The sequence below is a fragment of the Molothrus ater genome, chromosome 25 (assembly GCF_012460135.2).
Source record: "Molothrus ater isolate BHLD 08-10-18 breed brown headed cowbird chromosome 25, BPBGC_Mater_1.1, whole genome shotgun sequence".
Lineage (NCBI taxonomy): Eukaryota > Metazoa > Chordata > Aves > Passeriformes > Icteridae > Molothrus > Molothrus ater.
The window spans coordinates 6548416-6563034 of NC_050502.2; the positions used below are offsets into that span (position 1 = coordinate 6548416).

At 53.0% G+C, this 14619-nt stretch overlaps 1 protein-coding gene across 1 annotated transcript in view; it reads left to right on the forward strand.

Moving 5' to 3' along the window:
- The first annotated feature begins 14044 nt into the window (after window positions 1-14044).
- The window catches only part of RAP1A (RAP1A, member of RAS oncogene family), a 29354-nt gene continuing 28779 nt past the window's right edge, over window positions 14045-14619 (forward strand). Inside the window, exon 1 of the mRNA XM_036398442.2 lies at window positions 14045-14151. The gene's annotated coding sequence lies outside the window, so the exon portion shown is untranslated. The remainder of the gene's footprint in view (window positions 14152-14619) is intronic.

Here is a 14619-nt window from a genome sequence, read left to right on the forward strand (position 1 = left end):
GAAGAAATTAAGATCTTTCATTTTATGTGTTACAACTCTTTTTATATTTCTTCCTTGTGTAATCCCCTGTTTTATTTTGCCCGCATAGTCCAGAAGATGCAAGTAGATAAGAAATATTGCTCAAGCCAAAGGATTTACAAAGCATAAGAGTGGGGATTGTGAAAAATGCATGTATTTTATGATTGGCTTTTTGGAAATATTAAAATGAATATTATATGTGTTGTGTTAGAATGTAATGCTGTATTAACTCTCTTAAGTAGTGTGTTAAATATAGTTTTAGGTTATAAAAATTGTTAAAATAGAGACGATGCTATGTAGGATACTTTTTTTAAAGAAAGGACTTGCAGCAGAGATAGCGGCCACAGGACACCTGGATCTTTCAGAGAAAAAGAATTTATATATTGCCCTCTTATCAGAAGAAACAAACTTCTTCCTGCCTCCAAGGCGCTGTTAGGGTTAGAAGGAAGAAGTGGATGATGAGCAGACAGAATCCTGTGTTTGAATGGAATTTATGCACCATGTACGAAGTGTATGACTCTGCAACAGGCTATTGCTTTTAAGGGTTAATCCTTTGTTAACGGGGGTCCTTTTTCAGGCTCGTGCTGCCCAGAAAAAGGTACCCGGACGTCCGTAACTCTTTGTTTTTGTTGTCTCATATTGTCCTAATTCAAATTGTCCAAATTATTATTACTCTAATTTTATTACTATTTTAATAATCATTTTATTACTATTAAACTTTTAAAAATTTTAAAAACAAGTGATTGGCGTTTTTGATACCAGTCTGTTAGTTGAAAATGATCAAAAGATTTTTGTGAGTTTTCTAATTTTGGTATTTATGCTGGTGAATTTCCAGGGTTTATGTCTCCTTTTGGGTCGAGAAATCTGTCCCAGACACTGGGGGGACTCTGGAGCTATTTGGGAACAGTTCTTTTTCGAAATTCTGTTGTGTTGGGATCAAAGGGTTGGCATTTGCAGGGGCAAAATAATTCTCTGTCTGTCCTGTATTTATTAAAGCAGCTGTCATATTCCAGCCTCCTCCTCCTCGTCGCACGGTTTGTGTGCATGGATGTGGCTGTGCGGACGAATCGTGACACAAAGTAGTCCCCCTCGGTGCTAGGAGTGTGAAGGCGAAAACGCGGAGGCGCACCAGCTATCGGGTGTGCAGGGTCCCGCGCTGCGGAGGGATCTCTCGGTACCCGGCAGAGGGACAGACGCGGAAGGATACACGCAAGGCGCTGCAGTTTTCGCTTGCTGTGCTGCCGTGTATGGCCCCGGTGGAGGCGGAAGCGCCGTGACAGGGCACAGGGATGGGGGTGTGGCCGGACAGCGGCACGCAGCGGCTCAGAACCGGGACCGCGCTGTACCAAAACTGCGGCCAAAGCAGTGGGGGGGTGGCGGCGGGGCCGTGGGGATAGAACTGCGCATGCGTGCGGCTGATCCCGAAAGCGGCGCTGTGGCTGAATGAGGCGCGGAGTGATATCGCTGGTGCGGGGCTTGTAGCAACTGCGCATGCGTGGGTTCCGTCACTAGGGCGGCGTGGGGCGGGCGGCGGCGGAGCCGCGGGAGCGGGGCCGGGGCCGCGGCAGGGAACGCCGGGACGGCCGTGGTTGCAGGAGGCGGCGGAGCCGCGCCATCCAGCAGCTCTGAAGCGGGGGGCCGCGGTGGGGAAGGCGCGGCTCGGCCCGCCATGGAGCGGCGGCGGCAGGAGCGAGAAAGCGACCACGGGCGGCGGCGGGGCGGCCTCGTCAGCGGGAGATGATCCCGGGCTGGCGGGAGGAGCGGCGTGGAGGCGGCGGGAGGCTGGGGGGGGGGGGGGGGGGTGCAGGCGGCGGCTCGGCCGCGGCGTGCAGCCGCTGGGGGCTGCGGTGGCTGCCGGCCCGGCGGGCAGGGGCGGCGCTGACGGGAGGCGGCGCTGGAGCGGCCGCAGGCACGGCAGAGGCTGCAGACCCCGGTGTAGGCGCCGCGGCGCCGGCACGGGGGGGCTGGGCGGGCCGGGGCGCCCCTGTCCCAGCGCAAGCGGGGCCGTGCCGGGACCGGGGGATGGCGCCGAAGCGCCGGCAGGGACGGGGTCTGCCGTGGGCGTTTGCCCTGCGGCGGGGCCCGTGGGCAGCTCGGGGTGCGCTGCGTGCGCTTGGAACGCCGGGGCGGGGGGGGGCGGGCTCCCGCGGCAACGCGCACAGGGGGCGCTGGGGGCGCAGCGCGGCCGCGCCAGGCGCGCTCGGCACCGCAGATCCGGGAGCCGCGGGGAACGGCAAAGACGCAGCAGCGACGGGACTTGGGCCAGCACCGGCCCCGCTGGGTCGGCAAAGGGGGCGAGGGGGACGTGGGGGGGGCGGGAGCGGCCGCACTGGCAGCGGGGGGGGAGCGGCGGAGCGGGGGGTGGGGCCGCGGTGACGGCGGTGGGCGGGATTGAGGGCGGGGCCCGCGGTAGCCGGGACCGACGGGACGGCAAAGGCGGGGCTGGTGGGAGGGGCTAAAGGGCGGGGGGCGGGGCGGCAGGGGCGAGCAGCGCCGCGGGTGCCGGAGCTGTGCGGTCCGACGGGGGGGGGGGGGGCGTGTCCCGCTGGACTCGCGGCGGCGAGGGGCGGAGTCACAGGAGGGGCGGGGCGGCTGCTGCGGGCACCCCCCGTGCGGCAAACACAGCTCAAGCCACGCCCTGGAGGCTGGGAGCAGCTCCGCGGCAGCCGTGGCACGGCAGGAGATGCTATTAAAGTGCTTTAAACACCTGTGTCCCAAAAGTCTCTGCTAAACACGGCTGAACGGTCATTGGGGAAATGCCTTAAAATCTGTTCTATGCGGTTTTCTTAACGCCTCTTGTGATACTTTACGGCAGTCGCGCTTTACGGCACCTTTTACAGCATTTTGCGACAGTCGCGATTTATGCTGCCTTTTGCGACAGTCGCGCTTTACGGCACCTTTTGCGACAGTTCCGCTTTACGGCACCTTTTACGACAGTTCTGCTTTACGGCACCTTTTACGACAGTCGCGCTTTACGGCACCTTTTGCGACAGTCGCGCTTTACGGCGCCTTTTGCGACAGTTCTGCTTCACGGCACCTTTTACGACAGTCGCGCTTTACGGCGCCTTTTACGACAGTTCTGCTTTACGGCAGCTTTTGCGACAGTCGCGCTTTACGGCAGCTTTTGCGACAGTCGCGCTTTACGGCACCTTTTACGACAGTTCTGCTTTACGGCGCCTTTTACGACAGTTCTGCTTTACGGCACCTTTTGCGACAGTCGCGCTTTACGGCACCTTTTACGACAGTCGCATTTTACGGCCAGTCGCGCTTTACGGCACCTTTTGCGACAGTCGCGCTTTACGGCACCTTTTGCGACAGTTCTGCTTTACGGCGCCTTTTACGACAGTCGCGCTTTACGGCACCTTTTGCGACAGTCGCGCTTTACGGCGCCTTTTACGACAGTCGCGCTTTACGGCACCTTTTGCGACAGTTCTGCTTTACGGCACCTTTTACGACAGTTCTGCTTTACGGCAGCTTTTGCGACAGTCGCGCTTTACGGCGCTTTTACGACAGTCGCGCTTTACGGCACCTTTTGCGACAGTTCTGCTTTACGGCAGCTTTTGCGACAGTCGCGCTTTACGGCACCTTTTGCGACAGTTCTGCTTTACGGCACCTTTTACGACAGTCGCGCTTTACGGCACCTTTTGCGACAGTTCTGCTTTACGGCACCTTTTACGACAGTTCTGCTTTACGGCGCCTTTTACGACAGTCGCGCTTTACGGCGCCTTTTACGACAGTCGCGCTTTACGGCACCTTTTGCGACAGTTCTGCTTTACGGCAGCTTTTGCGACAGTCGCGCTTTACGGCACCTTTTGCGACAGTTCTGCTTTACGGCACCTTTTGCGACAGTCGCGCTTTACGGCACCTTTTGCGACAGTTCTGCTTTACGGCGCCTTTTGCGACAGTCGCGCTTTACGGCGCCTTTTACGACAGTCGCGCTTTACGGCACCTTTTGCGACAGTTCTGCTTTACGGCACCTTTTACGACAGTTCTGCTTTACGGCGCCTTTTGCGACAGTTCTGCTTTACGGCGCCTTTTACGACAGTCGCGCTTTACGGCACCTTTTGCGACAGTTCTGCTTTACGGCAGCTTTTGCGACAGTCGCGCTTTACGGCACCTTTTGCGACAGTTCTGCTTTACGGCGCCTTTTACGACAGTCGCGCTTTACGGCACCTTTTGCGACAGTCGCGCTTTACGGCACCTTTTACGACAGTCGCACTTTACGGCCAGTCGCGCTTTACGGCACCTTTTGCGACAGTTCTGCTTTACGGCGCCTTTTGCGACAGTTCTGCTTTACGGCACCTTTTACGACAGTTCTGCTTTACGGTAGCTTTTGCGACAGTCGCGCTTTACGGCGCCTTTTACGACAGTCGCGCTTTACGGCACCTTTTGCGACAGTTCTGCTTTACGGCACCTTTTACGACAGTTCTGCTTTACGGCAGCTTTTGCGACAGTCGCGCTTTACGGCACCTTTTGCGACAGTTCTGCTTTACGGCACCTTTTACGACAGTCGCGCTTTACGGCACCTTTTGCGACAGTTCTGCTTTACGGCACCTTTTACGACAGTTCTGCTTTACGGCCCCTTTTGCGACAGTCGCGCTTTACGGCACCTTTTTACGACAGTCGCGCTTTACCGCAGTTTTACGACATTTTACGATAGTCACCCTTTACGGCACTTCCTTTTATGGAACTTTTATGGCACTTTATGGTTTTTATTTTGTTTTTCATTTCTTTTTAATATATTTTATTTTTAAATTTTAAGCTATTTTATTTTTAATTTTTATTTTTAATTTTTCTTTTTTTAATTTTTATTTTTAATCTTTTTTATAAGCTTTTAATAATCTTTTTTAATTTTTATTTTTTATTTTTATCTTTTTAATTTTTATTTTTAATAATCTTTTTAATAAGTTTTTAATAATCTTTCTTCATTTTTATTTTTAATTTTTCTCTTTTTAATTTTTATTTTTAATAATCTTTTTTTATAAGCTTTTAATAATTTTTTTAATTTTTATTTTTTATTTTTATCTTTTTAATTTTTATTTTTAATAATCTTTTTTGTAAGTTTTTAATAATCTTTCATAATTTTTATTTTTAATTTTTATCTTTTTTATATTTATTTTTAATAATCTTTTTTTAAGCTTTTAATAATCTTTCATAATTTTATTTTTAATTTTTATCTTTTTATTTTTATTTTTAATAATCTTTTTTTAAGCTTTTAATAATCTTTCATAATTTTATTTTTAATTTTTATCTTTTTTATTTTTATTTTTAATAATTTTTTTAAGCTTTTAATAATCTTTTTTAAATTTTATTTTTAATTTTTATTTTTAATAATCTTTTTAATAATCTTTTAATAATCTTTCTTAATTTTTATTTTTAATTTTTATCTTTTTTAAGCTTTTTATTTTATTTTATTTATTGCTTCCCAAACCAGCTCAAGCCGGTGATTGTGGTGGTGTTCGAGGGTCCCCAGGACACGGGGAAGAGATGAGTGTCTTGACTCCACCTTTCAGAAGGCTGATTTATTATTTTATGATCTCTATTATATTAAAAGGAAATGAGATCTTAGAACTATAGTAAAAGCCTGGCGGTGGGGGGAGAGAGGGATGGGGCAGGGCGAGCTGGGGAGTGGTGAAGGGCAGAGAGAGGGATGGGGCAGGGGCAGGCTGGAAGTTCGAGTAGGGGTGAGGGGCTGAGAAGGGGACACGACAGAAGAGGGCTGAGGGGAGGAGGTAAGGGTTAGGAGGGGGCAACTCCGAATCTCCCAGACCAAAGCTGCAGCGAAGTAAAACTCTGGTTGCCCTGGCAGCGCCAAACGCCTCCTGCAAACTGAATTCAGGAACTGGCATTCAGTTTTTAAACAGATTCTCAGTGTACATATCAGAAGTTTTCCTTCTGCTTTATTGTTCTACAATATCCAGAATGTGCTGGCCTCATCAAGTCATCCCATGCCATGCACAGAAAAACTGGATTAATGTTTGTTCTCAAAAAAACCCCAGCGTCTCTCAGTCTGTCACACCCGTTTTCCAGGCACCCCTGCTGCTGGGGTGCCCTTACAGCCACTGGGGACCCTCCACGGCCCAGGAGTTATCAGTATTTTCCGTACTGGAGAATTCTTCTCAGGTTGGGAAGTTCCATCTTTGGTTTCATTGTGTCTCTCCATGTGTCTTTCTCCATGGTGTCTGTTCAGCATAAGAGCTTCCTGTGTTTCCACCCTCTTTTGTTTCTCCATGGAAAGCAGTGGGATATTGGAAAGGCTGGAGGTTTTGAATCTGCTGGAACTTGTGTCTCCAGAGCTGGACTTGGTTAATAAATCATCCTCAGAGGCATTTCTCCTGGAGTCCCTAAAGAGAAGGTTATTCCCACTAAACAATGGGTAATGTTGGTCTGCAGAACACCCTTCTGTCTTTCCTGGGGTCTTCTGCTTTATTTCTTTACTGGTGACTTCTGGTTTACCGTTCCCACCTTTTAACTGCTCAACAGTAAATACGTACAGAAACAAACTTTTAACAATACTGTAGCACGGAGAATTTTCATTTAAATTAAAAGGCAATCAGGGTTAATCATTATATTTTTATAGAAAAATTTGATTAGCTTGGACAGAGCTGAGAAACTAATTAGAAATATGGAATAATTTCAGATTGTGCAGTACTCCTACGTACTGTCATGTGTTAATTTTACCCCAAATATTCCTTGTATTTGAAAATAGATATTTTATTTTTCAATTTTTATATTTTAATTTTGAATTTAATTCAATAATAAATGCACAGCTGTCACAAAGGCAACTGCCAACTACTGCAGTGAACAAGCAGCAGAATCTCCTTATCCCACTTTACTTCCCTGCCTTGCACCCTCAACACCAAAAAGCCCTTAAGACAACATACTGTGATCTGGTATCAATCCAGTCCCTGGTCTCAGCAGCAGCAAAACTTTATTTCCTCCAGCCTGAATCAGCTCAATGGCTCGTGTGTGAGTGATTCCTTGGGTAGGCTCTCCATTAATTTCCACAATTTGGTCACCAACCTGAGGAAACAAGAGCAGCAGATTAGTTTTTGGGAGTCTCTGACACTGTGACCTGGTTTTGTCTGAAGGAATCCCAAGAGTGCAGTGGAAGGGAATTTAAAGGGAGCGTGTTCCCAGGTAAATAATAACGCCAGCACCCTGTTGGTGGTGTGAGGGGATGCAGCTCTGCCCTTGGGCAGCCCTGGGCTGGCACAGCCCCTGCAGGCTCTGCATGGGAACCGCACATGGGGAAGGACGGGGACAGAGATAAAATGTCTTTGTGTCCATCTGCTCAGCTCCCGTCACATCCATCCCATCCAAACACGGGGGGTGAAACTGCTGAGCTGGGCTTGGCTCCTTTGGCAGCGATGAAAGCTCTGCTGGCCCCAGGTTTCCATGCGGGGCTGGAGCAGGGCTGGGCTGGGCAGGGCAGGGCAGGGCAGGGCGGGGCGTGACCCATCCCGGGACAGCGGAGCCTGGGAGCCCCGTGGGTGCCTGCAGGGTCTCAGGAGGTGGAGAGCAGCCTGCGGCTCCCGGCCAGCCCGGCCTGAGGCTGCGGGCACCGTGCAGGGCTGCGCTGGGCTGCCCCACATCCTGCCCAGGGTCCAAGCAAGGAGCAGGGAGCGCGGGCAGAGAGCTGCTGGGGTGGGGAGGTGCCAAGGAGCTGCTGGGATGTCCAAGGAGCTGCTGGGGTGGGAAGGTTCCCAAGGAGCTGCCGGGACAGGGACGTGCCCGCAGCACGCACGGTGGTGACAGGAGCCTTGGGGCAGTGACAGGAGCCGTCGGGAGTGGCAGGAGCCTTGGGGAGGTGGCAGGAGCCTTGGGGAGGTGGCAGGAGCCATCGGGAGTTGCAGAAGCCTTCGGGAGAAGCCGTCAGTCTGGAATGCAGCTCCTCACCACAACACACAGCCCAGGCAGTAAAACAAGCGATGAAATGCTCTGATAGCTCTGCGGTTTCTGTAACTCTGGAAAGACAAGTGGAGATTTCTGTCATTAAGGTAACCTTAGGAGCCGGCCCCCAGCAGCCCAGGAGCTCAGCTCCCATCCTGCTTTATCAAACGGGGCAGCAGCTCCTGGACACTTTTTGTTTAGGGTAAAAGGGAGATCTGGCAGATAAGTGCCCTCATCCCTGGCAGGTTTGTTTGCTGAGAAAACAGCCTGGGAGGCTCATGCGAGCCTTCCCACCAAGCCATGCTGGGGCTCCTGGTGGGCTCAGCCCCACGGGCACCCACGGCTGGGCTGTGTCCCCACCCTGCTCAGGTCATGCTGGGCTGGCAGCTCTGCTCTCAGGGGTTCAGGCTTCCCCCAGTCCCAGACACCTCCAGCCCGTGAGGCACAACCCTCCCTGCCCGGGCTGGCTGCAGCCCCATCTGCTGCATTTCTCACTCCAGATGCAGCTGCTCCATCTCTGCTCGCTGCCAGGGCTGCACTCGGGCTGCGAGACGAGCGACTTGCAAATGCATCTGCTGCTATTTATGCAAACACTCCCTTCTCAAAGGGCAACACAGGGAAGTGCTGGGAGCCAAAGCACACCCAAACGTCTCAAGGATGTCACTGGGATTCCAGCTGGGCTGCAGCCATGCACTGACAGCACTGACAGCACTGACAGCTCGTGGGGAGCTTCCCCCCACAACCCCTGGGTGCCCCAAGGAGATCCCCGAGTGCTGCCCAGGTGCCCCAGGGTGACCTGTCTGGCCCTGGTGGGGCAGTGGCACCGCTGTTCCCTGCCCAGGGGGCCAGGGCAGGGTGGGAGGCATGCAGGACATCCAGCCTTTCCCAGTCACAGCCTCTGAGTCACTGCAGGAGTGGAAGTGACTCATGATCCGCTGAGGAGGCTGACTGCAGAGCTGGGCTCGGGCTGTGACACTCAGCTGGGACCCAGGGTGACAGTGCTGGCAGGGGAAGCTCAGCTGGGAGCAGACACAGGTGCCTTGTGCTCCCTCCCATTCAGCATTTGCTCTGCTTGGTTCAGCCTTCCCCAAGGAAAATACCTGCTCTTCCCGAGAAAGAGGCTCAAAGCCAGGGTTATTCACTTGTGCTCAGGAAGCAATCAGAAAACAAAGAGTGCTGTCAAAAGTCTAAGTGTTACTGCAATCATAATTACAGTGGAGCAGCTATTAAAGGGAGCTGAGGAGCTGCCTCTGACACAGCTGCTTTTGGACAAGCTAACCCCTGGGAGCAGGAGGAATGAAAGTGCTGGAGGGTCTCCAAGGCTGGGCCATGATTAAGTCCTCTTAGGACAGCAGAGCAGCACTAATTGGAAACACACATCTCTTATCCAGGTACAGGTGAGTTCATTATTCCCTCAGTGATGCCTTTACAGACCCTGTCCTGCAGCCCTGTGCCTGCTGTGCTGCTGGCCCGGGGGCACAAGGAGGGGCTGACCCCTGGGTGAGGCTGGCCCTGACCCTGAGTGGAACCACTCATTAACTGGGACAGGTAATGAAGAACCTCCACGGGTCTTACAGGGCTCCAGGAGCTGATAGACAAATGCCTGGATTGCTACTTTTACCTGCTAATCAAAAATTGCCCCTTGGCTACAATACAGTCATTGTGTGACTGTTTAAAGAAAACAAGTGTTGAAACCCCATGAAAGGAAACATGGGAAGGAGTACTTACTGAGTTAGACATGCTCTCATTTCAATATATATACATATATGACATTTAATTTCAAGGCAAGGTTTGTCTCAGTGTGTGGGTTCCACAAACCCAGTCAAAGGATGTCTCTGACTTCCTCTTGCAGTTACATTTTAACTTTCATTTTATCTTTGGTTTTTTCTTTCCTTTCCCCAAACTTGCCCATACTCTGCTGCCTGGATTTTACAGAATAGAAGAGGGAAAAGGGAGCTGCAGCTGCCCTAGAAATGGGTGAAGGCAGCTGGCAGAGGAGGAAGAGGTTTGGTACCCAGAGATGGAGGAGGCACACGGGGTGAGCGGTGCCTGGCTCCACAGGAAGGAGTTGAGTAATACAAAATGTGTGGTTGCAGCTGCCTTTGAGCAGTGAGCAACGTTTGTCAGCTGAAGGAATAACCCTTGTTACTGCTCACGTTGAGCTCTGCTGTCCCAGTTTTTCCTGCTTGGGCCCCTCCTGCTGTGGCTGCCCAGGGCCAGGCCAGGCTTTCCCCTTGCAAACCTGCAGGAGCTTTGGCAGAGCCCTGCTCAGAACCTTGGATCCCTCCCCAGATCCCACAGCTCCCAGCTCATCTGCCTAATTACCTGGTATCTGCAGCCAGGCAGGCAGTGGGCTTGGAACAGCCCTGCAGTGGGAGCAGGGATGGGCTGTGCAGGGAATCTGCTCCTGTCTGCTCTGGGAGCAGGCTCAGGGCTGGGAGCTCTCCTGCCCTACAGAGCCTGGGCTGCTGGGCTGTGCTAAATGATCCTTTCTGGTGAGATCTCACATGCCCTACTGAGCCTGGGCTGCTGGGCTGTATTAAATGATCCTTTCTGCTCAGATCCCTGGCAAGGCCAGTGTAGGAGGCGAGGTGTGAGCTCGGTGACCCTCAGCCAGGGCAGCTGCTGGCAGCCATGTGGGTGCTCACTGTTAATTACATCATTAAGTCATTATTCATAATGATACACTGCAATCTCATCTGTAAAGAAAATATTATGCTTGCACTTCAAAGGCTTGTGTTGAGGTCTTTGGAGTGAGTGTTTTTCTCTTGATTCTTCCCTGACTGGAGGTTAAAGAATGGTTATTGCGAGTTTAGAGAGCACCAGCTCCTTCCTTGTGCAGCTTCAGGTCAGACACTGAGGACAGGCCCAGGATGGAGGCAGCACCTTCACTTCTGACAGCCAGAGCTGAAGGATAATGGGTTATTAGCCTGCATGGTGTCAAACCCACTTTCATTTACTTCCAGCCCTCTGATTCTATCAGCCAGGAATCCAAGGTCATTATGCAATCACAAATTGTTTCTGAATTTCATTAAATCAGCAAATGGGCCTTAGCTACATATTTACATCAGCTGAACTTGTGATAATTTATCCAATTGGGCAATTATTGTTTTGGAATAAAAGAAGTCCTGAGGGATTCTGCTTCATCTTAATTTGCCTGCAGAAGGCTCAGTGCAGCCTCTGCAACTCAGCTGCAAAAGCAAGTGAAAAATTGCAATCCTGTGGCAGGTTCTGGGATAAATAAGTGTTTTCTTTTCACCTTTCAGTCTTTTACTGCTGCCATATAGCAGGAAAAGAGGAGTAAAATCTTGGTGTAATTTAATGTGGAGTGTGGGAGAGAAGCTATTGTGGCAACTCCTGTTTTGTATAAATAGATGGGCTGTGATAAATGACACCATTTTCCAATAAAGGTGCAGTGTGAAGGGTCACTGGATTTCTTGGGCTGTGTCCTGTATGTGACAGGATGCAGAGAATCGATTCTCTTTGCCTCATAACCTTGTTGCTGTTGGTGTGGAGAGCCCTGGTCTGGGGCTGTCAGCAGGCTCTGCCCCTCCAGGCAGGTGCCAGTGCTGTCACCCGCCCTGGGGATGTCCCTGCAAGGATGGGATTTGTTAGAAATGGGGAAATGCAGCGGGACAGACAAGGTGTGGACACGGGAGGTAACAGCCTGCTGACAGCCTGGATTTGCTGACCAGGAACCCACTGCTGGATGGGAGATAAGGGCAGCAGGCAGGAGGGAAGCAGCTCTGCCTGGAGGAGGGCAGGACTGGGGCTGGGAGGAACTGAGATCCAGATTTGTTCTCTGCTGGAGCCACTAGGAAAAGTGCCTCTGGTTTCAGCTGAACTTGGACCTGCTTCTCCTCTTCTGATCATTTCATAACCAGGTTCACATTCATCCAGATCTAATTTCATGTACTTGCAAAGTTTGACTCAGCAATAAATGTTATCAGCTTCCACTCAAACCTGCAGAAAATGGGGGAAAAAGTCGCCCTTCCCAGAACACACATCAAACAGGAGTTGTGTCCTGCTGAGTCAGGCCCTCAGTGTGCCTGGACCCTCATTGTTCTGAAACTTGGAAGATGCTCCACAAGCCATGAAAGAGATAAGTGTGTGATTTCTTGGATACAATAAAACTCTTCAGTCAGTGCTCAGTGGGAAAAGCTGCAAATGTGCTGATATTTGGGGTAAAGGTTGTTAAAGCTTTAATTTCAAAGGAAATTTGGGGTAAAGCCTTGCAGAATGCTCAAACATTTCCATGTACACTGAGCCTGTTAAAGGAATTGCATCCCTTGCAGTTTCTGCCCACGGGAATATGTTTTTACGCAGCTTTTTAAAACAGAAGTTACTGCTGATATTTTGCCCCTGCCTGTTTTCCAGACACAGCCTCATGTTTTTAAACACTGAGCTAAGTTCACAGATTTCACGATAACATCTGAAGAAACAAGTTGCTCAACCACGAGCATCCTTGAAGGCAGATGCTTTTGCCACCCCGACTGTCCCCCTGTGCCTGAGCCTCTCTCTGCTGGGGCCGCCAAGTCCTGCAGAGACAAGTGTGGAAATCCTCTGCTGACACTGCCCTGCCTCCAGAGGCTCCCATCAAGCAGAGATTCACCTGATTCACCTGCTCTCGGTGGTCCCCGGGGAAGGAGACGCCTCTTCAGCCATAAAAACAGGGATTTACAGATCGCTATCAGCAGCCACACGCTGTACCTGGAAGCAAAATCTGCGCTGTGTGTTTATTTCTGCTGCACACACAAAGCTGTGAGAGGGAGAACTGGAGCAGGCTCAGTTACAGAGGGTGAGTGGGGACTCTGAGCTCTGTGTGTCTCCCGGCCGCTCACTGCTGGGGGTTTTGGATAAGTCATTTCATCTTCGTTTTCTGTACAACCAGACAAGTAATATTTAGCATTTTTGTTGGCGTTCTGAATGAAAGGCAGCATGACTGCTAAAATATTGTTGGTGTGGCCTCAGACCTCAGTGAATCTGCTCGTGTCCCTGAAGTTTTGCAAGCAGTGATGGAGGAGTGTGGTGAGGCTCCTGGGCGTGTGCCTGCTGCTGGCACCGTCCTCTGCAGCCTCGCCAGGAGCATCCCCAGGGACTGAGGCTGCAGCCCTGGTCCTGTCCCTGGTTATGTGAGCAGGTGACAGTGCCTGGAAACACGAGGGATCCCTCTGCACCTCATGGAGAGCTGGGCATCACAACCATGGGAGCGACTACAGCTCCTCCTGGGGAATTTGTACATTACTAATGAGGAAAGAAAGCCCTGAAATTTATTGACTGTTGACATAGCCTTTCTGGAGTGTGCAGTTTAGAGCTGAATTATAGTTGAAGCTGGGGCTGATGAAGTGATCTCCCAGATCAGTGGCTGTGCTGGACTCCTGAGCTGATCCTCCCTGTGTGTCACTTACAAGCCTCAGTGACAAAAACACCATCAGGACATTTTCATGCTGTTCCCATTTATGCGCCGTTTCCTCTTCCCACGTTTTGTCTGTTTCTTGTCAATTGCATGCGTACTTCAAGGTCACAGTTCTTTCTTTTCACGCTTTTCTAAACAAATAAAGTGTTTGAAGTGTTGTGTTTCAAGAGAAGCTATTTAAGGGGTGAAGGAGGTGCGGTGCTGTTCCTGAGCCATGTGGTGACCTCCTGGTGACTCTTGTCCCGTCCCGTGTGAGCAGTGCAGCATCATCTCCCTGCGGAAACACCCTCAGCCCAGTCACCCCGCTTGCTGTCCGCCCTTTCCATGGGGAAATTCCCCCAAAATCCACCCTGCCCTCCCCAGCCCAGCCTGAGGCCGGTCCCTCCGCTCCTGTCCCCGTTCCCTGGGGTGAGACCCCAAATCCCCCCGGCTGTCTCTGCCCGGCAGGGGCTGTGCAGAGCCACAGGGTCCCCCCGGAGCCTCCTTTTCTCCAGGCTAAGCCCCTTCCCAGTCGCTCCCGGAGCTCCAGCCCCTTCCCGGCTCCGCTCCCTGCCCCGGACACGCTCCAGCCCCGCACCAGGGGCCCGGCCCGGTCCCGCCGGGTGCCCACTCCCGCACGGCCCCACACCTGCCCGGGCCTCCCGGAACTTTTGCGGGGCCCGTTCGTCCCCGCCCGCCGCTGGCTCCTCCCCGGGCCGCGGAGGGCGGAGCGGAGCGGCGCCGCCGCCGCGCAGAGCAGCAGCAGCGGCCGCGGCAGCAGCGGAGCCCCAGCCCCGGCCCGCAGCGGCGGCGGAGCGGCGGCGGGAGGCGGCCCGGGGGCGGCGGTGAGCGGGGAAGGCGGCGGGGGCCGGGGCCGGGCCGGGGCAGCGGCGGGGGAAGCGGCGGCCGCGGGTGTTCCCGGCGGGGCCTGGCGAGGCCGCGGGCCGGGCGGAGCGGGGCAGGGGCCGGGGCCGGGCCGGAGTCCGGCGGGGCCGGGCGGTGGCAGCGGGGCCGCGCCGGGCGCTCCCTGCCCGCGGCCCGGCCGGAGCGCGGGGGAGGCGGCTTGGCCCGGCCCCGGCCCCGGCCCCGTGCTGCCCGGCCGGTCCCGTCCCAGCCCCGCCGGACATCCATCTTGTGCGGCACCGGGCGGGCCGCCGGCGATCAGCGGAACTGTCGCGGTGCTCTGCGGGCAGGTGCGTGCGGGGCGGCCGCGCTCCCCGCTCCCCGCGCTGGGCAGGGGCGCGGGGCTCGTGCGGAGCTGAAGGGACAGCGAGGCTGGAGGCACGGCCGGGGGGCTGACACGGGGCACGGCA